General features: G+C 40.6%; 1 protein-coding gene across 8 annotated transcripts in view; it reads right to left on the bottom strand.

Annotated features, from left to right (window-relative positions):
* SPATS2L (spermatogenesis associated serine rich 2 like) overlaps positions 1–22,665 on the bottom strand; it is a 152,036-nt gene that overhangs the window by 46,917 nt on the left and 82,454 nt on the right. For 7 of the 8 annotated variants that reach the window (XM_076342320.1, XM_076342321.1, XM_076342319.1 and 4 more), the window contains one exon: positions 20,474–20,540. The exons of the other annotated variant lie outside the window; for it this stretch is intronic. The gene's annotated coding sequence lies outside the window, so the exon portion shown is untranslated. The remainder of the gene's footprint in view (positions 1–20,473; positions 20,541–22,665) is intronic. 8 annotated transcript variants of the gene reach the window in all.

Genomic DNA, 22,665 nt, shown 5'->3' with positions numbered 1-22,665 from the left:
AGGGGTATCGTGCTTCTCCCAGACATGTCTCTTGGACCCTATTCATTATTACTTGATACCTTTGAGGCTTTAAAGAGGAGGAATACCTTAGACAAACTCAAAAGCTCCTATTTTTCCATTCACAAGCAACCCCAATTTTTGCCAGAAAATTTGTCTGAAGATCCCATCTTAAAATGCAGCTAAATGTGCCAGGAGGTTAGGCTGACAAGTGCTGCATGGCTGTTTTTTGGTTTTTGGGGGTTTTTTTTGCAAAACTGATTTAGAGGATTTAGACACACAGCTCCTATTGAAGCTAACAGAGTCTGTATAGTTAAATCTCCAAGTCTGCTCTGAAAACTTGGGCACATGAATGGAATTTGCATGTGATTAAGAAACCCTGCAATATGCTTTCTATTTCCAGTTATGTGGCCGGGTAAGTGAGAGACACTGTACCACATGATGAAGAGTTAACACAGGGAAGGGAGTCCAGTTGCCTATTCCTGCTTTCATCAAAACCGACTGCCTTAGACTTCAGTAAGAAACAGGCTTGAACCTACACATTTTAAAATTAAGTCACACACAAAGAATTACAGCAAAGACTAAGTCAAATGGAATAAAAGCTTGGTTTGGTCACCAAATTTAACTCTATTGTACACTGACAAGAAGGTATAGATGTATATAAATGAGAATGAAATCTTAGTTCTTTCCAAGTTTTTAAGTTGAAACACTTCCTCCTTTTCCCCATTTGAGCCCTTTGCTATGTGGACTGATATGAGAGTTCTCATAATTCTTCTAAATCTCTTTTAATGCTCTTAAACAATCCTCCCTTAACTCCTGCTTTGAAACATAGCACTTCAGTGGAGTTCAAACTCCGGAAACTAAGTGCTTCTATTACAGTATCCACTGATAGCGTTTAATCTTGTTATTAATTTTTGCATGCATCCATTTTCTAATTAAAGAGATGAGATTCAAGGAAGCACATTTTCAAAAATAACGTGACTTTGTTTGTGGTAAATGGGGAAGAGACAATAGGAAGAAGAAAAAGGAATGAATGTTTGAGTTTTGGTCTGATGAAGAGCAGACACTGAAATATGGAAACGCTCAAAAATAAGGTGCCAGAAGAAAAAAGTAACCCTTTCCATTGCCAGTTATTAAAAAAAAAAAAAGCTTGAAATGAGCAAGGTTCCTCCTGCCATCTCTATTTTACTATACCATGAACAGATACTCTCTATTAAAACTCACATACCTTATATCTGTCTTTAGGCAGTGGCTCAATCACTTTGCTAAGACGCTGAGCTGCAGTCTTACTATGTCTGGTAAGGCTTCTGCCTGGCAACTGGGCCACTCTGTCACTCTGAATGCCTTACTGTCTGCTGGTATCTCAGATCACAAGGTTCCCCTCCCTGCCCCTCTTTAAATCAAGGATGAAAGAGCTCAAATTAGTTTCTTTGTCAAACCCACCCAATGGCTAAAAGCAGAGTTATAAAACATCTGGACAGAGCAGGCAGGAAGATCACGCAAAATGAGCTTGGGGCAACTCCATTTCCAATATTTAGTGTGTTCCAACAACTAAAGGAAAGTGTTGGGAAAATGATTGTAGTCTGTAGTCCCTATAACACTTTTTTTTTTATGTACTTGTCTTTTGCTGTCAGCTATTTCTCATGCCAAATGGGCACAGAACATGAGATATAGGTCATCAAATGGAGAATTTAGCTCTAAAATTACTCTGAGTCTTCATCTCCCTTACTGCTTTTCAGAAAAGCATGCCTTCTACCTAGTGACATCAAAACCATGCTGGGCCGATATTATTCTCTGTTTAATAGATAATTGTATGTTAAGGAATAGTTAAGGAATTTGACTAGTTCGCCCTTATATCTACTATCTAGCAGCTTTTGTAATATTACAGACAACTGATGGAAGCCTGCCCTCTTGCATACCAATTTAAATACACTTAATCTGATTTAACACCTTATAACAACATTAACAAAAAAAATAAGAAAAAATTGTTCTTGAAGAATGAACACACAGCACAGAAACAAGTACAATAAGGATTATAGCTAACAAACCCTTCTGGCCTTAAAAGTCTATTAATCTATAAAAAACAATAAATAATGGGAAAAGATCTTTGTCACCTGAAATCTTCTGGTTCTGCTTTTTGAGCATATATTTTATGTGCTTATATTTATTGTGCCCCTGTACTCGGCACTGGTGAGGCCGCACCTCGAATACTGTGTTCAGTTTTGGGCCCCTCACTACAAGAAGGACGTTGAGGTGCTGGAGCGTGTCCAGAGAAGGGCAACAAGGCTGGTGAGGGGTCTGGAGAACAAGTCTTATGAGGAGCGGCTGAGGGAACTGGGGTTGTTTAGCCTGGAGAAAAGGAGGCTGAGGGGAGACCTCATCGCTCTCTACAACTACCTGAAAGGAGGTTGTAGTGAGGTGGGTGTCGGTCTCTTCTCCCAAGTAACAAGCGATAGGACGAGAGGAAATGGCCTCAAGTTGCGCCAGGGGAGGTTTAGATTGGATGTAAGGAAAAATGTCTTTACTGAAAGAGTGGTTAAACATTGGAACAGGCTGCCCAGGGAAGTGGTGGAGTCCCCATCCCTGGAGGTATTTAAAAGACGTGTAGATGAGGCGCTTAGGGACATGGTTTAGTGGGCATGGTGGTGTTGGGTTGATGGTTGGACTCAATGATCTTAGAGGTCTTTTCCAACCTTAATGATTCTATGATTTTACTAATTTTGTACCAAAACTGTACATTTTAAAACTGCACATTTTAAAACTGCATCTTGTATGAAGCAAATTCATCCCAATAATTGTACTTTGTGAAAGCCCCACACCTCTCAATTTATGTTGCTTCAAAGATACTAGCTAAGTAAGTCTTCAAATTTAAATTCAATTTGCTGATTAAACCCTACTACAGCACTTAGCTAAATTTATTCTTTGTAGCAATTATCTGACTCAGTTTAAAACTAGACATAAAAACTTCATCCACCACCTTGCCAGATTTAACTTCTCTTCTTTGCTGTATGCTCCAGGTGGTATTATGATTATAGTCTTCCACTGATGAATGTGGTGCTGATTCAGCTAGCTTGCAACTGCAAGCTGTTTCAAGAAGACTTGGCAAGCCACATACCCTGTTTCTCTCTTTCTTCCTCTTTTTTTTTCCTTTTAATATTAAGAACTAAGACGACACCAGCTTTTACAAATGGACTCATTCCTCTACACTTCAGATTCTTCATTAATATGCATATTACAGCTGTCAAAATGAAGATGCTAAAACTGAGTTGGAGCTATTTTTCATTCACCTTCTCCAAGGACAGATAATTGAAATAACCTGCATAAAACACTTGCTCATTTATATAACAGTCCAACACTGCTTGTTACATAAAATACAAATGATACATTAAAAGGAAAATGTCAGTGTAGCACTAATTTTTAAAAATATCCTTTATGGCTACACTTAATAGCGAATCAATTTAATTTTCTTATTATAGCACAAACTGATTTATTGAATTAACTGGTATTTTTCCTCTGATGATATTTTAATCTCTGTATTGAGCAATTACTGCATTTCTAATCCTGTGACAGAAGATTATCGCACGTGAATAATTTTATGAGCAATAGTCCCACTGAAGTTTAGAAGCTTTAGCTCCAGCATTTGAGCTGCTACATTCTCATCCTGAACTCTTCAGAAAAGCTTCTTGCTGCCTGAGCTGTGGAACATCAGAATACGGCCTTCAACTGAGCCCTAAAGCCCCCTAAAGCCAGGGAAGAACAATGCTTGGCATGTCACTAACAGCATGCACACAAAAAAACATGTTTGGAGAAAGATTTTTTTACAGAACATTTTCTGCAGGGGCTAAGATTAAGTTAACACAAGTACTGAATTTATAATACACAAAACATACTGTATCTGAGAGGTTCTCAGCCTGAATGTCAGCTTACATGCTTTGTCGTTCTCCACATCTCTTGCTTATATTTGTGCCCCTGAAATGTCGCTGCATGTCATACCAACACAACTTCCATGAAAAAGGAATGAAAGAAAAAAATACTACAGAATCCCTTATATAAATAGGTCATTAATTTCTGATACCAATTTCCAAATGCATTACCTGGAATAGGAGATTACTCTCAGTTGCTTGTTACATCCTGACCTCAAATACTGATGGAAGGGTGTTATTTCTATACCTATTACACATGTCCAAATGAGACATTTTACTTGCCTTGTAAAATGAAGCAATTCAATACAACAAAAAGAGAAAATATAGTAGAGGCACTTCAATGAAATGCTGCAGAGAAGATTAGATTAAGTTTGGCAGAGCCTTACTTCTCTCCCCTACCAAATGAAGCAATTCATATTACTCTACACAAGTTTAAGCTAACATGAAACTGAACTGGGGCAGTGGAGTGCTGGTGCATGCTCTGTCCTGCTGACCTTACTGCAAGCAGCAATGTCCAGCAGGGCAGACAGTTAGGAACAGTCTTCAACCACTGCAGCAAAACATGCCAGGACTCACTTGTCACAGCCTTAAGTATGTGGTTGCTTGCCCAGCCTTTACAGACGTTTCCTTTCTGTCTTCAAGCCACTCTGAAATCCCACTGCTCTGTGTTCAACTTCCCAAAGAACACCTGCCACCTTTCCACCAGTACCACTTTCAGAGGTGTTTGGCTCACAGACACCTTCCAGCTAGATGGGCCTTGGGTTAAAGCTGACAAACACTCCATTTTCTACAACACTTTGCATGGGTGCGATTGGCTGCATCTCAAGCATCACGAGACCAAGTCTGTGCCCTGCCACTACTGCAAAACCTGGCAATTACCACCTGGCACATTTAAATTTCAGACTTAGAAACAATATCAGAAAAAAAGAAGAAACACACTCCGCTCCAACAAAATGAAAAAGAATCTCCTTGCAAATACACAGAGAGGGAAATGAGTTCATGAAAGCGTAAGTGTTGCCAGAAAGATACAATTTGTGAAAATACCCTGGCAGTAAGCTCTATCAGAGTGGAGAAGATTGTGTACGACACCTGTTCCACCATTTCTGACATCTGAAGATACAACTTATCTTTGGCAATGGGGAAAAGAAAATTCCCCAAGAAACAGCATAGAATAATCCAGTGTTGGAAAGGTTTCCCATCTCTAGGTTTATAGATGAAGTCTCCTCCACCCCAAAAATGACATATTTCCTCACCTGCCCACTGCAACTGTTTCCTTTTAGAATGCTTCCCCCACCCCAGCACAACAGGAATCCCAGATCTAACTAACCTGACCCTTGCCAATGCTTCTCTAATCCCTATCTGCTTCTGCAGTCATCTGCTGCACCTTGTGCTAACCCAGTCCTTCCTTTCATTGTGCTAATTTCTTTCAAGTGTCCCATGACTAACCTTTTCAAAGTTTCACATACAGACACTTTGGGTGACAGCACAGCAACACAAGGCAGGAGGTAGATACATGGCCCTACCACTGATAAACTTGTTATCAGCCCTACTAAGCAAGACTATACACACTCTGTCACTGAGTAAACTTTCTCTGTTAACAGAGCAACTGGAGTTTAAAGTTTTGTCACTCAAATATGTTCATAAAGTAGATCAATGCCAGAATGTGGATTTTTTTATTTTTAATTAAGGATCATTTACACATTTCCAAATAGTTCAAAATCCCACAGCTCCAAAAAGCTAACATACAAGGTACAGGCAGAACAAAGCAATCACAATTTTAGAATCAACTTCAAAAAATAAGATGTAAATGCTAAGTATCTAATGAGATTATAGCAGTCTGCACTATGCTTTCATCTTCTGCACTTCTACTTCCTCTACAGAATTACATCTCATTTTTAAATGGGATCCCTATCTAGCCGTGTGTATTATATTACACTGTCTTGCCTGCAGACTTCCATATGCCCTAGGTAAAGACAAAACCACCAGAATCAGAGACACATGGCCTCCATTCCACATTTGACTTTGACTTTTATTATAAAGAGATGCTACCAGAGAATTGCAGATGAAGGCGGGGATGAACATCCCTTTTCTGATGCGGTTTTAAGCTAACATTTTTGTATCAGAAAAACTGACAAAACTGCAAGAATGCGATTCCAAAATTCAAGTATTTCAGAAAGGAATTCTTCTGGTCTTCACTCAGATTTTATTTAAATAGCAGAAGAAAAAATTACCTTATTAGGTCAAAGGCCAAACATTAGTGTGCATATGATAGTTACAAAAATTAGTGTCCTTAGCTGTGCACAAAGCCCTGCCACTGTGGTTGCAAAACTATTAGAGATAGCATGATATTTAGACACTTGTCTTCACTATCTTGAGATTAGCAATGGTTATGATTTTTATTTGTTGTAGTCTGTTGCCTAAATATAATAATTAAAAAATAAATGCATAAACTTAACCAGTGTCAAGAGCATCTAGGACATTAACAAGTGTCCTCCTAGCTGTCCTTTTAGCCTCCTATGTCATTTTAGTAAAAACAACATAAGTGTGATTAATACAGAACTGCTATTTTTCCAGTACTGTTTCATGCCTCTCTAAAGATTGTACCCAGAAATGGTACACAACATCATTTTTTATTTCCTGGTTTTCAGAAGTTTGAGATTAGCCACTTCAGGCTGGTTAAGTGCCTCTGGGTAATTTTGATGATATCTGAGGCCTTTAGCATCCTTTTCTTTAAATGCATGCATAAACATATGTACGTGAGTGCATACACATTCCAGAACGTTCTCCATTTCCAGAGCCCAGTCCCATTACCATCCCCTGGTCATGCCTGTCTCAACCACAGAACACAGCAGTTGCCTCTGCGTTCTCCCTTCTGCTCAGCTAATGCAGTCTGATTCCCTGATGATCACCACACTGCCTGAAACCTACTGGCTGCAGAACCGGAAACAGGATGCAGGAAATAAAACGTCTCACTGATTCCACATGTAGGTCTGGATTCCTACAGAAGAGAGGCTTATACTCTCCCATTGTTTATCACTTCCCCCCTGAGGATTTCTGAAATGATTGACACTACAATCTGAGAAAGAAGCAGATGTCTCAAAGATACTACAGCCTTGCAGACTGCTTGCTTGAAAAAAGGCAGTAAGGCATAAAAGTTTGAAAACTATGCAATGGCGCATCAGGAACTCAGTTATGTTATTTAACACTATAAAATCCATACCTGAGAGACCATGGACCTATCTTCTATAGAGAGAAAAGGGACAGAGGTGAGAGTGGGATAGGAGAGTAAGGACAGTCCCTAGCACCTGGGTCAGCATCCTTTGAAGCCTGTCTCCTATCCTTCTCAGATTTCTGCCAAGGGCAGGAGTAGTTCTAAGCAGGTACCACGGTAACACTGTGATGTCCAACTAGTGTCACAAAATGGTTAGGCACCAGTAGGTCCCGTACCTCATTTTGATATACCACATTGCTCTTTGATCTTGTTCTGCTCTCCTCTTCTCTTCCTAAACAGAGATGGTGCTATTAATATAACCCGGGGAGAGCCTGTGCTTCCCCTCTCCTGTCAGCTAGCTCACTTCCCTCTCCCAGTCCCAGTGCATGAGCAAAGCCAGGCCACTACATATGTGGGCTCCACAAGCATCTGTGCTTTCAGGCTGGAAAGAGCGTGATGTGTTGTGTGATGGATCCTCAGGTCCTCCATGTGGACCTGTGCTGCAGCCCCCACTATAAGGGAGTCCTGCAGAGGAATGTTCCAGCCCTTATCAAGGTCAGTTTGAGAGAGAGTCAGAAGAAAGCTACTTGACTGGCATCTTCCCTAAAGTCCGTTAATATTTTGCCTAAACAGCTTATAAGTATTCAGTGATAATGACTGTTATCTTTTGATATGGACATCACAAAAGATTCTGGCTGTATTTCCTATCGTTGGTCCACAGACAGCAACACACCCTTGTTACTACAGCAGAGGCTGCTTGCAAACCTTCTTGTTGTACAGTCTTTGAATGCTGGGTCTGTCCTATCCAAGATAAGCTCTTTAACAGAAGTTTCAGTGTGACATCCCCAAAAGATCAGTGAGTGTCACTGTACTAGCTGATGTTCATTTGTGCCAAGTGACTGACACCATGTGACAGTTATCACCAGTTACCATCCCAGAGATGTGTAACTATAAGAATCTGTTCTGTAGAATATACCTTGGGCTGAGGAGGATCCAAAACAGTTGCTTATATTTAGGTCATTAACACCATCCTGCATCTGAGCAACGGAGATCAATTTAAAAAAAAAACCCCTAAGAAAGTATAGATTTTGGTACCTTCAGAATCAGCCTTTACACAGTAAATACTGTTCAAGCTTAAATACAGTGTAAGTGGCATTACACTGAAGTGAAATAAATCAAAGTGATTCTCATAGCCTCTGGCTCACAAGGGCAGAAAATTCAGGAGAACAACCAAACCCAGACAGCTGCAAAATATACGCCCACATTTGCAATAATGATAAAAAAGGCAGTAAGTGGTAACACTTTGCTGATCTTTTCTTGCACTTCTGAGCAATTCGTTCAGGAAGTTTAGCCTAATGTGCTCAAGAATACCAAACATTCAAAGTTACTTTTCTTTTTACTAATGCTTCAGGCTGAATTCTAAAGCCATCTCTGCCACCTCCTTGCATTTTCCCATTGCAAAATGTGGTCCCTGCTATTCCCATATTTGTAATGAAACAACTGAGAACTCTGCCATATGAGACACCCGAATCACAACACAGACAAAAGGCCAGCTCTGCATTAATTACAGCAAATGATTGGAATGAAGAATCAGGCCACAGAAGGGGACACGTGAGTCCTGTGTAGAGCAATGTATCTATGTTGCAACTGACAAGTACCAGTACAAAGCAGATGTTCTGTAACTGCTGAGATAGATAGATAGATACAGGTAGGCACATTACACATACCCAGAAATGCTACTTCCACTAAGTTGTTCTGGGACAACCCGTGAGCCAAGGTATCTAAGGTATATACGTGCACCCATTTTTTACTGTCTGCCAAAGAATCATCACAGCATCATAAAGTTTCACTACAAAATACATTAACTTCCCCTGTCCAGCAACCCTCTTATTGGAATAAAGTTGTTTTTCTTCTAATGATACATACATATATTCCATAGCAATACGCATACATTCTTACACCAGCAGTTACCTTCTGTACTTAACACAGTTATCTAACAATTATTTGCTTCCATGCGATATGAACACTACTCCTTCCTTTGATGGCTACTTGGCTTCCACCCATAACAAGATCTTTGATTCATTACCTCACATTCTGTACCTGTGCATTAAAAATACACACAATACAAATATCATAGAATCATAGACTAATTTGGGTTGGAAGGGACCTCTAAAGGTCATCTAGTCCAACACCCCTGCCATGGGCAGGGACATCTTCAACTAGATCAGCCTGCTCAGAGCCCCATCCAACCTGACCTTGAATGTTTCCAGGGATGGCGCATCCACCACCTCTCTGGGCAACCTGTGCCAGTGCTACATCACCCTCAGTGTAAAAAATGTCTTCCTTATATCTAGTCTCAGTCTACCCCCCTTTAGTTTAAAACCATTCCCCCTTGTCCTGTCACAACAGGCCCTGCTAAAAAGTTTGCCCCCATCTTCTTTATAAGCCCCCTTTCAGTACTGATAGGCTGCAATAAGGTCTCCCCAAAGCCTTCTCTTCTCTAGGCTGAACAACTCCAACTCTCTCAGCCTTTCTTCATAGGAGAGGTGTTCCATCCCCCTGATCATTTTTGTGACCCTCTTCTGGACCCACTCCAACCATTCAGGTCCGTGTCTTTCTTATGCTGAGGGCTCCAGAGCTGGACGCAGTACTCCAGGTGGGGTCTCACCAGAGCAGAGTAGAGGGGCAGAATCACCTCCCTCAACCTGCTGGCCACGCTTCTTTGGATGCAGCCCAGGATATGATTGGCCTTCTGGGCTGCGAGCGCACATTGCTGGCTCATGTCCAGGTTTTCATCCACCAGTACCCCCAAGTCCTTCTCGGCAGGGCTGCTCTCAATCCCTTCATCCCCCAGCCTGTATTGATACTGGGGGTTGCCCCGACCCAGGTGCAGGACCTTGCACTTGCCCTTGTTGAACCTCATAAGGTTCACATGGGCCCACTTCTCGGGATGCCAGGATGGCATCCCGTCCCTCTGGCGTGTCGACCGCACCACTCAGCTTGGTGTCATCTGCAAACTTGCTGAGGGTGCACTCGATCCCACTGTCTAGGTCATTGATGAAGATATTAAACAGTACCGGTCCCAATACGGATCCCTGCGGGACACCACTTGTCACATATCCAAACAGACTAATTTTGTGTGGCCTATTATAAGCCATTTACTGAGTTCAGAGGATGGCAGTCAACTACTCCAGGGTGGCAATAAGCTTAGGATGAGTGATCCCCAATCTCCTTACGTGGCGGGCAAGCGATTACAAGTCCAGAGACCTGCAAAGTTCTCATTACTGTTCACTTTCTCTTCTCTGTTGTTTGACAAACTTTTATTAAACTTGATTTAAATTCAATCATGGTAGTTCTAACGATATCATGAATTAAAAACAAAAGACTATGTCATACTTTTGGCAAAACCAGAGATAAAGCTACAAGACAGATCAATCTCCCACCCTCCATCTTTGTTCAGAAGAGACAGTAAGGATGAAGAGGTGTTCAAACTTTATGAAGTCATGAAATATCCTACTGTAGAAAAGCTAATCAAGTCTTTGCTAAATACTAGACACCAAAAGTTTAGTTAACTTGGAGTGTTCTAAGAACACATTCTAGCCAGTTCAGTAGTAGTTCAGTGGGTGGAAACTACAAATATAATAAAATGCTTTATGAAATAACCATACTTTAAGTAAAATAAATTGAAAATAAAGTAAGCACAGTTATTTAAAAAAAATGAATAGCATTCTAAACACTGAAAAACATCTCCAAAACACATGTAACAGTACATTTCTTAAACAAAAACTACGAATTCAGATACAAAAAATGTCAAATTTCTGGAAGGGCATCTTATTGCACAGTACCAGGCCTGTCCATGAAAGGATATTTACATGATATAAGAGCTGTTTCCTAGCGAACAGCCAAGTGACTTAGGCACAACCTCTGAAAATTCCTCCCATCCTCTTTACCATATTGGTTAGTAGCCAAACATTTCTTTGCAAGCCAGACCCTCTCTACAGCTGCACGACTGTTGCCATTTGAAGCAGAGTGCCGGTAACCTGAAGCCAACAGCTTCCCACCTCAATTGGTATACATACCATCACGTGTTTGAACTCCCTATCCATTTGCTTTTGTGTCCCTGCTGAGATACATGATCTGATTTGACCTGAACAACTATCAAGTATATCGCTGAAAGGATGCGAGTGGTTGAATGCACATTTAGTTCAAAACTGAGGTGGCAGTGCTTCCCACTGCTGCTCTTTTTGACCCATACAATTTATACCACCCTTTAGCTAAGAAAGAAACGCTCACCAATGGCACCAAAATTCTACTCCACATTAAGAAGCTATACTGAACTACAAAAAAAACCTAAAATGCTGAAATAAGGTAAGCCAGGAAGTCTCCCAACAATTTTTCATTTCAGAGTAGGAAATTACCAATTAACTAAAATCAAAACTTCTGAAAGAATAAGAAAGAGTCCTGTTCTATAAATCCATCCGATAAATGTTTATTTAAACAAAATGAAACAGCTCAAATGGAAGAGACTGAAAAAACTCATCCCAGCAGGCCAGTGATGAGGGAATGTCTCCAGCCCACAGATACTGAGTATCTAGTGCCTGTTCCAAACCAGCCTCCTGCTACGCTAGAAGTGTGCTTTAACCCCTGGGCTGTTCTTAAGAGAAGGGGAATTTCTCTAAATTTTTTTCATCTTCCCCTCAGACCCATCTATTAGTTTCCCAGAACCAGTTAAGAGCCAACAAAGGCATTTCCCCACTCCAGAGGTCTGAAGGCAAGAATCCCAGCACCACTCCATCAATATCACAACTGCCAGTGACTGCTCAGGATGAAGTAGCAACTTGCTTGGCTCCCGATGCTCTCCACCCAGAGGCTCTATACCCTCCCCACGCTGCAACAGAATCACTGCTGAGAGCCTAGATGCTAGAGGAGCATGTGAAAAGCATCACTCTGATTCAGCATAAACTGAAGATGTCCAAAATTCCCAGGTTTACTACATATATCTCACTAGTAGAGCTGAGCCCAATTCAGAAAAGCTGGATTCAGCTACATGGCCAGTAAAATGGTCCTCTCTGATATGCAGGAGGGAGGGATGGGGGATCTGGAAAGAAAATTTCAGACTGAGAAAACTCACTTTCCACAGCAATGCCTGCCAAAATAAACATTACAGTCTTGCTCTTCCTCAAGTGCCTGAAGAAATCTTGCCAAACATACCAATAAAGAGCACTGAAATAGTAAAATACAATCTACTCAAATTCAACATTTGCACGAACACCCTGCAAAACAAGCAAACAAAAAAAGGTTAACTTTCAGTTTTTACAAACTAGATACTATCTTCGAAGTCATTCTTGCCAGGGGCTCGAGTCATTAAAAGTCATTTACGTTGGCTCCTGTCTCAGCTCAGAATGGCATGCCAAGTGACAGTGTCAGTTAATTTGCTTCTGTGGCTGCCCAAATGTGGACTGCTAGAAGAGTATGGCACAGGAATGCTAACAGCAAGGTATGTAATGTAGTAGTATATCTTGCCTCAATCACAGTGGTTTCTCTAAACAGTAAGAACAGAGGGACAAAAGTGAACGTCAGGAAGTGTTCAAATTCACACTTGGTTTAGATGTTAAGAAATAAAATTATCACAAGAAATCAAACTTCTACCACCAGACTGGTACAGTGTAATTGTTATAGTAAATTCTCATAATCTTGGAATAAATCTCAAGCTCAAAGAAAGTCCTGGAGCTATTCACATTTCAGCCTTCTTTCCATTAAGTGTTCCAAGTCTACAGAGTCTTTTCTTCTTGCTCAGACATCTTTGAAGAGCCAGTTTACCATTGCTAAATGTGCAGGGCTGATTCTCAGCAAATACAGGTTGGAGCAACTCCTTTGAATTCAAGGAGCTACGTGGACTTTAACCAGCTGCTTGCTGGTCCCACAGGACAGGACAGCAGAGCCCCCCCCACCCCAGCTACAGACATAGAGAAGGAGCCTCTGGGCAGTGGCATTTTGAACACAGTTGCCAGAGCTGCCCTGGCTGAGAACACAGGGAAGCACCACACTCACGATGATGAGTTGGCAAGTTTATAGTGAACTTGGGGAAGGAAAGAACTTTACCAGAGCTCTGAAAGAGCTCCCTGAAGTAAAGTGCTTTTGATGAAAACTGATAAAGCCAGATACCCAACTGGAGGCAAGACAGACCTAAAGAAGCCTTAATGCAGCTAGGCCTCAGGTGACTAATGTCTATTCAAAGCATATGTAAGCATACGTTATGAGTCAGTGAGGTTACACATATGCTTGAAGGTAAGTACTTGATTTAAATGTGCCAAAGCAGTCTGAACCTTCCAAAACTGAACACTAAAATTAAATGCAGTCTTTCATTTTCTAAGACCGAGTCACCCAATATAGGTCCTTTGAAGAAGATGCGAGTTTTTCCTTGAACAGTATTTTAAATTATTTTTATATGTACATGTACGCACACACAAAATGTATGTACATAAAAACTCTAAAAAATGCTTACAAGTTCCTCTATTAAAATGACCTGATGTATACCCATGATAAACAGACACAGGCCTAGCAGTATTCCCATGTTAACAGTACCCATAGAGTCATACACTACACTGGAAGCAATACCACTGACATTTTGGTATTCCCAGATTTACAACAAATGCTAGCCTTCCTCTCCTCCCCCACCTTCTTACCCCCAAGGAAAACATTGATTTCCTATGTTAACAAAAGGTATTCCTGGAAACAACAACAAAAGCATATAAATAAGTTAACCTATAATTACTTATGGTTCATACAGCCCTTCAACCTAATTGCTATTACACATTAAAATAAGTGGCTATTACAGTATTTACTGGACTTTGAACTGCACTTTTTTAGAAAAAACCCCAAGAAACCAATTATTCTTTTCAGCTGAAACCCACACTACCCAGGTACATAAAAATTAATGTAAAAGTACAGTCAATCAATGCAGACTGTGTACTGCCAAAAATACGCAAAGGCACCTTAACCAGTCTCCCCTCCCACCCCAATAGTCAGGAGACAATGCCAGAAAACTTTCCTGCTTCTGAAGGTCAATAGCATATGAAGTGTTGCCTGGCATGCATAAACTGAGGCCCTTGTTTAGCCAGGCATAAGGGGCTTTTTAAAAAAATGGGAGATTTCTTAACTTGGCAAGGGCAATCCTGATAAAGAAAGCTGTCTGAGTAGCCATGGAAATGAACACGACACGTGGACAGCAAATGGAGTAATTTTATCAACAGAATAAAAAGAAGGTATTTTGTTCATGTGTTGAGGAACATTTTAAAGAAAATAAATGTATGTTTTATTTTGAGGGCACTTTTCTCACAGACAAGTAAGATCAGTTACACTATCAGCACAGATACATACTCTAGAGCATTTCTCAGCTCATCTGTTTTTGCCCATTCACTGGAGGCAATCTTTCGCACACCACAATCCTCGAACTGATAAATCTGTGGCACATTAGACAGACTTTTACTTTGCATCTGTCCAGAATTTTTGCAAAGGAGTATTTAACATAACTTTGTAGGATAAAGTAACATACTATTTGCTCCACAGGATCTAGTGTTCAAAAGCATCAAATTAAGCTCTCATTTGCAGTTACCAGCAATGCCCTACCTGTTGAAACTGTCAGTGTGCTAAAGGATGCCATACCCACATTTCTTGGGGAAACATGGATACCAGCACATTTCAGATTAAGTGTACAGAAAAGCATGTTTTGTATGGGAACTTCAAAATTGCCCTAACTGCTAAATCTCTCTTCCCACTGCTGTTAATTAGCAATATTACAAGCTCCTATATATTGCATGTAGGTACTATCAAAGAAACAGTGCCAGTTAACAGAGTTACCACACTACGCAAGCCAAATTCTCAGTATGTCAACTTGCTCTAACCATCCTGTAAGCAGTAAGAACTGGCAGGCAATTAACTGGGCTGGCTAGGAATTTTCCAATCAAACAGGGGTTTTGTTGGGGTGGGTGGAGTTACTTCATCATAACTGAAACATTTCTCAAACATCTGCTGAACAAGGCTTCTTCAAAAAACTAATCCAATTCCCTATGAGCCAGTTATCCTTCCCCAGAGAGCCCAAATCACAGCAAACCTTGGGATAAGCAAAGTTCAACTTATCAAAGCAGGAAGTTACTGTGGCTTGTGCAGTCACAGAAGAGCTGACCACAGTGTTTATTGTCAAGTAAGGCCCTGTATCAGTCATGCCTTTCTTTCACTTTTCTAGAGCCACCCCAAGTAAAGGCAAAGGTGCTTCCTGAACAGCTAATCTTTTTTTTTTTTTTTTTTTTAAAGTGTCTGACTGTATTTTCATGAAGCCATGCACAAAGTTGTCATCTTCATTCAGAAAGAGCCGTTCTGGCAGTAATTTGTACAGATTTCTTACTGTAGACAAAACCACGCAGTCAGAACTGCCACAAATTCACATCTCCAATTTAGCTACATACCAAAACGCGCAGGGCTGGCTCTGCAGGCAGCAGATATGGGCTGCAACTAGATTCTGTGGTTAACAGAGCTCTATCACTGGCACCCACAAAACCAAGGATTTTGGCTGAAGAGAGCTGGCTCTATAGTTGCTCAGTATTTGGACTCTCCTCTCCAACAATGGAAAAAAAAAAAAAAAAAGAGACACCCATGTATGAGAAGCAATTTACACAGGATGAGATTCAGCTCCACTGGCTGTCTTCCTTAAATATGCAGAGTTCCCAATAATATTGACACAGGTAAAGTTGTTCCAAGAGCTGAACTTTATCCATGGTTATATTTCCAGGGGTTCTGCTCATTAACTGAGACCAGACAGTCTAGCCACGTTGCTCACAATCAAAGCACAGCAAATAGGGAATGCTTTGGCTCTTTTTAAACTGCCTGAACTGTGCAGTTGGAGGAAAAATACAAGAACCCTTTCACCACTTTATACCCACATACACACTGCTTTTGGAAAGGGCACAAATTACTGCCTTGGTCCTCCATTCTAGCAGAACACACGCTCCATCCTACTGCCCTCAGAGAAGGTGTTTGTTCCTCTGCTGCTGAGGATAAAGATACCCACAATTCTTCCAACTTACTCGAAGTGCATGCTCCATAGAGAGAACAAAAATGCAAGCTATCACTAGCAAAGAAAAACTACTTGCTCTGATCATGAACCTTTACAGCATGAACCATTTCAGAACATACTGGAAGGGGGCAATTCTGTCCTCCCTTCACTGTAGGCTGTTGTTTTTTTTTTCATCAATATGTTCACTCTTCCCCATAATTCAAGGAAACCTTCATTCAAATCAGTACTTCAGTATTGAAAAGCCATGAGAAATTGCATAACACCTTTTATGAAGACACTGAAGTTTCAGTTTCACTGTGCTTACCACATGACCAACCAAATCCCATAACATCATCTCTCTCCTGGAATTGGATAGCATCAACTGACAAATCCAGTAACAGATTTGAAGATGGTCACGCTGAACTCTTACATTCAGAATGGTCACGCTGCTATACCTTCACCAAAGCCTTTGTGATGTTTTTCACCACTAGGAACAAATGCTTATCGATCTTAATATTAACAGAAGTGGAGTAAAGAAGGGCCAGCAATAACAACAGAGCAGTCCAAACATCCTAAAAATAAAGAATCTCTTCAAGAACTCAAGAGTCTCATTTACCCTCGATGATTTCCTCAGAAAATTCTGTGAAAGCTCAACCTGCTTTCAGTTTCAGACTTTGATATTGATCAAAGTGATCAGTGAAATCTAATCTGAATAATTTCTTGAGCTCTTTGCATCACACAGCTGCCAGTTATTTTTCATTGACAGCAGCATACATGATCAAAAATAAAGTGTTGCAGGGAAGAAGAGGGACACTGACAGTAAAGTGATTCACTAAAATTTTTTTCATAAGTGAACTAAGATTTCATTCCTACTTCAGATCTTTTCTTTTTATTTTTCAATTTCCTAGGATAATCACATAATTCTAATTCTTAATGTTTTCATTTTAAAAGCATTTTATCTGTCCAGTCTCATGATAAATGCAGACAATACCATCTCGGAAAACTTGTAGAGTTGATTATTTTGAGGCACAAGATTACATATTTATACAGACAGTAACAAGATACATCTATAGGTAATTACAAAACTACCCATTTCTGAGACAATTTGCCCAGTGTGAACATCAGACCTTTCTTCAGAATCACTCTTGCAGGACAGAGTCAACTTGAATGTGCAGTCCCTATTCAGAAAAGCACTTAAGGGCTACTGAAGTCCATGAAACTTAAACAAATGTTTTAAGACATTTTTCAGAGAAAAATGAACTTCAGCACATACTTCAGGTCTTTCTGAACTGTTTCGGAAGTGCCCATGATACCAATGAAAATGTCACATCTGCACATGCAAGAAAACATTTTTTTAATCAAGCAAACTGTTTTTAAGATCTTACAATAGGATTTTGTTCTTCTGATGATTTTTTTTTTTTTAGTACTACATTAAAAGTAAGCAAGCATACTGAGTCTGACTACGATGGAGTTTACTTTCTTCATAGCAGCCCCTATGGTGCCATGTTTTGGATCTGTGGCTACAGCAGTGCTGATAACACACCAGTGTTTTGGCTATTGCCGAGCTGTGTTTGCACAGTGTCAAGGCCTTCTGTTTCCCACTACACCCCCACAGCCAGCAGGCTGAGGGTGGGCAACAGGCTGGGAGGGGACACAGCTGGGACAGCTGACTCAAACTGGCCAAAGGGATATTCCATGCCACATATCCTCATGCTCAGCAATAAAGGCTGGGGTAGAGGAAGAAAAAGATGGGGGGTTTTGTTTCCAAGGTGGCTGTTGTTTGGAGACTGGCTGGGAATCGGTCTGCCTGTGGGAGGTGGTGCGCCATCTCCTTTGCTTCGCTTGTTTCCCCCCCCTGCCTTTTCTTCACCTATTAAACTGTTTTTATCTTGACACAAGAGTTGTCTTGATTTTGTTCTTCCTATTTTCTCCCCCTGTCCCACTGTGGAGAGCTGGTGAGGGGAGTGAGCAAGCAGCTGTGTGGGTGCTTGGCTGCTGGCCAGGGTAAACCCACCACAGCAAGTCATACAGAAAACCCATTCCAGATTGGTGTACTATACTCTTCTCAGATTCCGATGTAGAACTTGCCCCAATATTCAGTACCTACAATATTCTATTATTTCTGTAGATATCTGCATGGCACTTTACATCCAAATATCTGAGATGAATATAATCCTCAGCACAACTCTACAGTCTGGGGAAGCATTTATTATCATTTTACTGATGGGTAGAGAAGTGGAGAGACACTATAGGAAAAGATTTTCAGAGTTGATTAAAAGTTTTGGCCTCATTTCCAGGAAGAACATTTACACAGACCAGCCATCTTTTAATAGCAACCTGAAGGTTTCTCAGAGCTGGAAAACCAGCCTTTTACAAGTCTGAGGGCTTTATTGACCTCCCTACTACTGCCCCTCCAAGTACATGATCTGGTTCACAAATTTGGACCTTCACTAACAAGCCAGCAACAATTTCCCTATTTTCAGAGCCACAAGACATTATTCTGATGTGGAAGACCAAGTACAGCTGAAAAACTACCATCTTTTCACTGAAATCATTGAACGCCAGCTCTGCTCTTCTGAGAAATCCCTGTGCTGTGTAACATGGCTGACAAGGGTGGAGATGCTTCCAAGGTATCTTGCTCTCTAGGCAGGCCATCTGTTTCTGACAGCTCAAGGTCTTGTCAGGAACTGACCCGATGATTCACTTAGTTGTAGTAAATAGAGCTCATAGCCAGACAAGTAATATTTCATCATGTACTTGGCCACACTTGAGATCAGCAGATGTGTAAGAACCACTTTGGGCATCCATATCTTGTTTTCTTCTTTCCTTTGAGGAAGTCACACAGCTTACTGCTCTTGAGTTTAGCATGCTAAACTATTAACTAACAGATTGATTCCATTCAGCCACTCCCTGTAAACCTCCCACCACCAAAAGCTTTGGAATTTTGCCATATAGCAGTGTAAAAGTTTCAAGCAAAATGGAAATCCTTAAGAAACAGTGTAACTACCCTCCACCAAAGAAACAGGGTGCATGCAGTGAATAACATGTACAAATGAGTCCTCCTTCTGCCTATTTATTATAACGTCTGAGCATTTCACAAACCTCAATACATAATCTACTTATCATCCTGACACCCATGCTCAAGTGCAGGAGTATTGTTATCTCATTTTACAGATATAAAATTGAGGCATTAAGCGATTCACTGAAGATTTCTCAGGAAGCTATTCATAGGGAACTCAATCCAGATGTCCTAAGCTGCAAGTAAACTGGAGAATCTTAAAGCCATTTGAAAAAATGGTGATCCCCATTAGAATTACACAGTATTATGAGGTCATTAGCCCACTTGTTAGACTAAGGCTCAGAACAGACTGAGCTTATGCTTTTGTAATATGCTGGACAGAGAGAAACTGCCCACTTTCAGACATAACAGCAAAAGGAATTACTTGATGTGCTTAAACAAATATTTTCTTCAAAACAAGTGACAAAAAACATTGGGTTCAGACCACCTCTGAACTGAGGCAATTGCAGAGACCCCATTTCTCAGTTTTGTATTCTATAGGTTTATCCATTTCTTTTTTTTTTTTTATTACTATGAAGCTGCCCTTTCCCACCATCCTCCGAACATCACCTTGGACTATACTTAGTGTGAGATGATTTCGGAATACCAGTTCAGCAGAACTTTCAGTTGCAAACCACAATACATCTTCACAGCAGTTCGAACAATTAAAAAAAAGGATGAGGAGAAGCAGTAGGATAATATAGTATGAGCGGATCAACTTAGTGACACAGAGAAAGAAGATAAAGGAAAGAAATTTATCTGGAGTGGTGAAAGATAGACTCTGCAGACAAAACAGGAACCAAAGCAGCTTCCGAGATGTTCAAATAGGCTGCACTGCCCTGGCAAAAGAAGCCCTCAAAGTTCCTGGCTTCTTGTTCCCGCATTGATAGACCTATAAATAAAGTACCTTCCTATTTGTTATCCGTCACACACATGCACAATGTGAAAAGCGGGCACACTTACCCACTAATCTGTGTCTTTGTAAGAAGTCAAAGCTACACAGTAAGGAATTTAGAAAGCACCATTTTACTAATTGTTGCATTTGTCTTTTTTTTTCCCCTGTGATCATTGTGGCATGTGGTACTATGATCAGCTTTAGCAGGATAGCTCAAGAAACCTGATTAACTCAGTTGTAAAGTATAGGTTGAAGGTGTGACTTACAAGTTTCTGAACTTAACTAGTCAAGTGCCAGTCACAATGATTAGCAAAGAGAGAAATAGAAGGTATCTTACCACGGTGAATTACTCCAGTTCTTATTTTTCTACCTTCTCCAATAGACTGTATCTCCTGCAAAAACAGCTGGAAGTTAAAAAGAAAGTAATTGGTTAATTTACTTTTTATTTACTTTACTGCTCTCTCCTTATAGAAGACTTTTGTGAAAAAATATCCCTCATCCCCTTACTGGTCTAGTCAACACGTGGGGGTGCCGATAGACACCCTTGCCAGTTTTTACAGGGCTTATCTTCACTACCATGCAAGCTTAGGCAATTACCTAAGCCTTGTTGTTAGCCCCATTCCTGACCACACATACAATTCTCCCAGCTAAAACAAACCTGTTTTAAAAACTAACTCATATTTCAAACTCAAACTAGCCAGCACACTGGGACATGCAGAAAGATAAACCTTAAGTGATGCGAACCATTCTATCCATTAAAGCAAGAGGGCCGTAGGCGCAAGTTACAGTAACTCACCAGTTACTAATCAAATCCCCCTGAGCAGCACCGGTACAGTTTCAGTGTGGTCATTCTCCAATAAGCAACATTATTATCTCAAGAATACTAACGCAGCTGAAACAAAGGGAAGCCCCAAGAGTGACACCAGCACTTTGTCCACAGTACAAGGCCTTTGCTGATTTGCATATAAATTTCAGAGGAATTCTCCCAAAAGTTAAAGACATACAACCATATGGACAGCTGAGTGCTTGTCTATGTCCATATACAGATGAATGGAAACTGATTTCCCGATTTCATTAGGAGGAGGGGAAAAAAAAAAGTAATAGGTAAGTTTTGTACTCTCCTCTGCAGTTGCAAGGAGAAGGCAGTCATGAACTGGTCTATGATTTAACCATGCATGCCAGACAGGAATTATTCTTTTCCAGTTGCTACTTAAGTGAGTTGCACACTGGTCCTTGTTTGCTTTGGAGTAAGATCGATTCAGCAGTCCCTCTGCTAACCCTAGAAGTATAACATGACACTTCTGAACATCCTGACTGCTGAAATCAGCCTCTACTAAGCCACTATGACTGGATTGTCTTTGCAGACTTATTTTTCCTTCTGTATTACAAAACACTCACTCTCTGTAATAGACTAAAGTGTGTGACTGCTGTTTATTTCATCCATTTTATCCTTATTGAAACCACATATTTTGCCAAAGCCAAAGTGAAGTTTTAGAGTGCAAAAGTCCTGTCAGTCACAGGTTTTATTTTAAAGCAAGGCAGAAAGCTCTTAATTGCTCCTGCATCTGAAACAGCCAGGTGTTCCCTGAAGCACTTCACCTAGCAAATGCTCCCACAACAAAGGCTCTCACAGCTTAGGTCCCAAAGTCCATTGCAATCTAAACACACATTTTTCCATGGCTTGCTGAGTCACAGTTATGTTCAAAATCAAAGGAATGAATGGAGCAATTTAAAATGTGATGCTTCAATGAAGAAATACAAGTACTCACACATGTCACTGTTAAAGAACACTTCTGGGTGTTGGAATCTACACAACAGGCACAGATCCATGAGATGAACAGAGGGGCTGGAAGCCTGGTGAGGGAAGCATACCCACATCCATGCCTTTGGGCAGAATACCCTAACCAAGAGCTCGGGAAGAGGCCTATGTTATGGCCCTACCAGTACTTTGTTCTTCAGTGCAAGCAAGGGCAAGACTTGGCTATTTATTCCCTTCAAAGGGACACAAGGAAGGGCTGAGAACGAGGGAGACGCTGTGTGTCCCTTTTGTCTAGTGAGCACCTGAACTGAGACCGAGAAAGACAGCAACTTTCCTAATAGTTACTGCATTTCTTATGCCAACATATGGACATCTCACTTCTTCCAGTAATGTCTGTAGTCTGCAGGTGGTATTTTTAGGATTTAAACAGAACAAATCAGATCATGCACATTATTGTACTGAGGCACCCTACTGATTCTGCTTTTTCCCTGCATAACACACCATCTGCTAAACCCCAGTTTTGATCATCTTCAACCCAAGTTGTGGAAGAGATTCCTCTCCAACTTCAGTGGAAAATTAAAATCTGAGAAATCCAATGGGAAGAGGTTTACAACTTAAAATATTTTTTTTTCCCCCCTGCTCAGTGAGTTCTTTTGACAATTTTTGTCCTCTTGAACTTCATGAAATATTGAAGACCAAAGTAACAGGTAATGTCAGAATCCCATTTCTTGATGTGGTCTCAGGTATGAAATATGGTCACTGGTATGAAA

This window comes from Aptenodytes patagonicus, chromosome 6 (assembly GCF_965638725.1).
Source record: "Aptenodytes patagonicus chromosome 6, bAptPat1.pri.cur, whole genome shotgun sequence".
NCBI classification, from domain to species: domain Eukaryota; kingdom Metazoa; phylum Chordata; class Aves; order Sphenisciformes; family Spheniscidae; genus Aptenodytes; species Aptenodytes patagonicus.
Note: the sequence above shows the minus strand (reverse complement) of the source record. Positions and strands in the feature narration are given on the sequence as shown.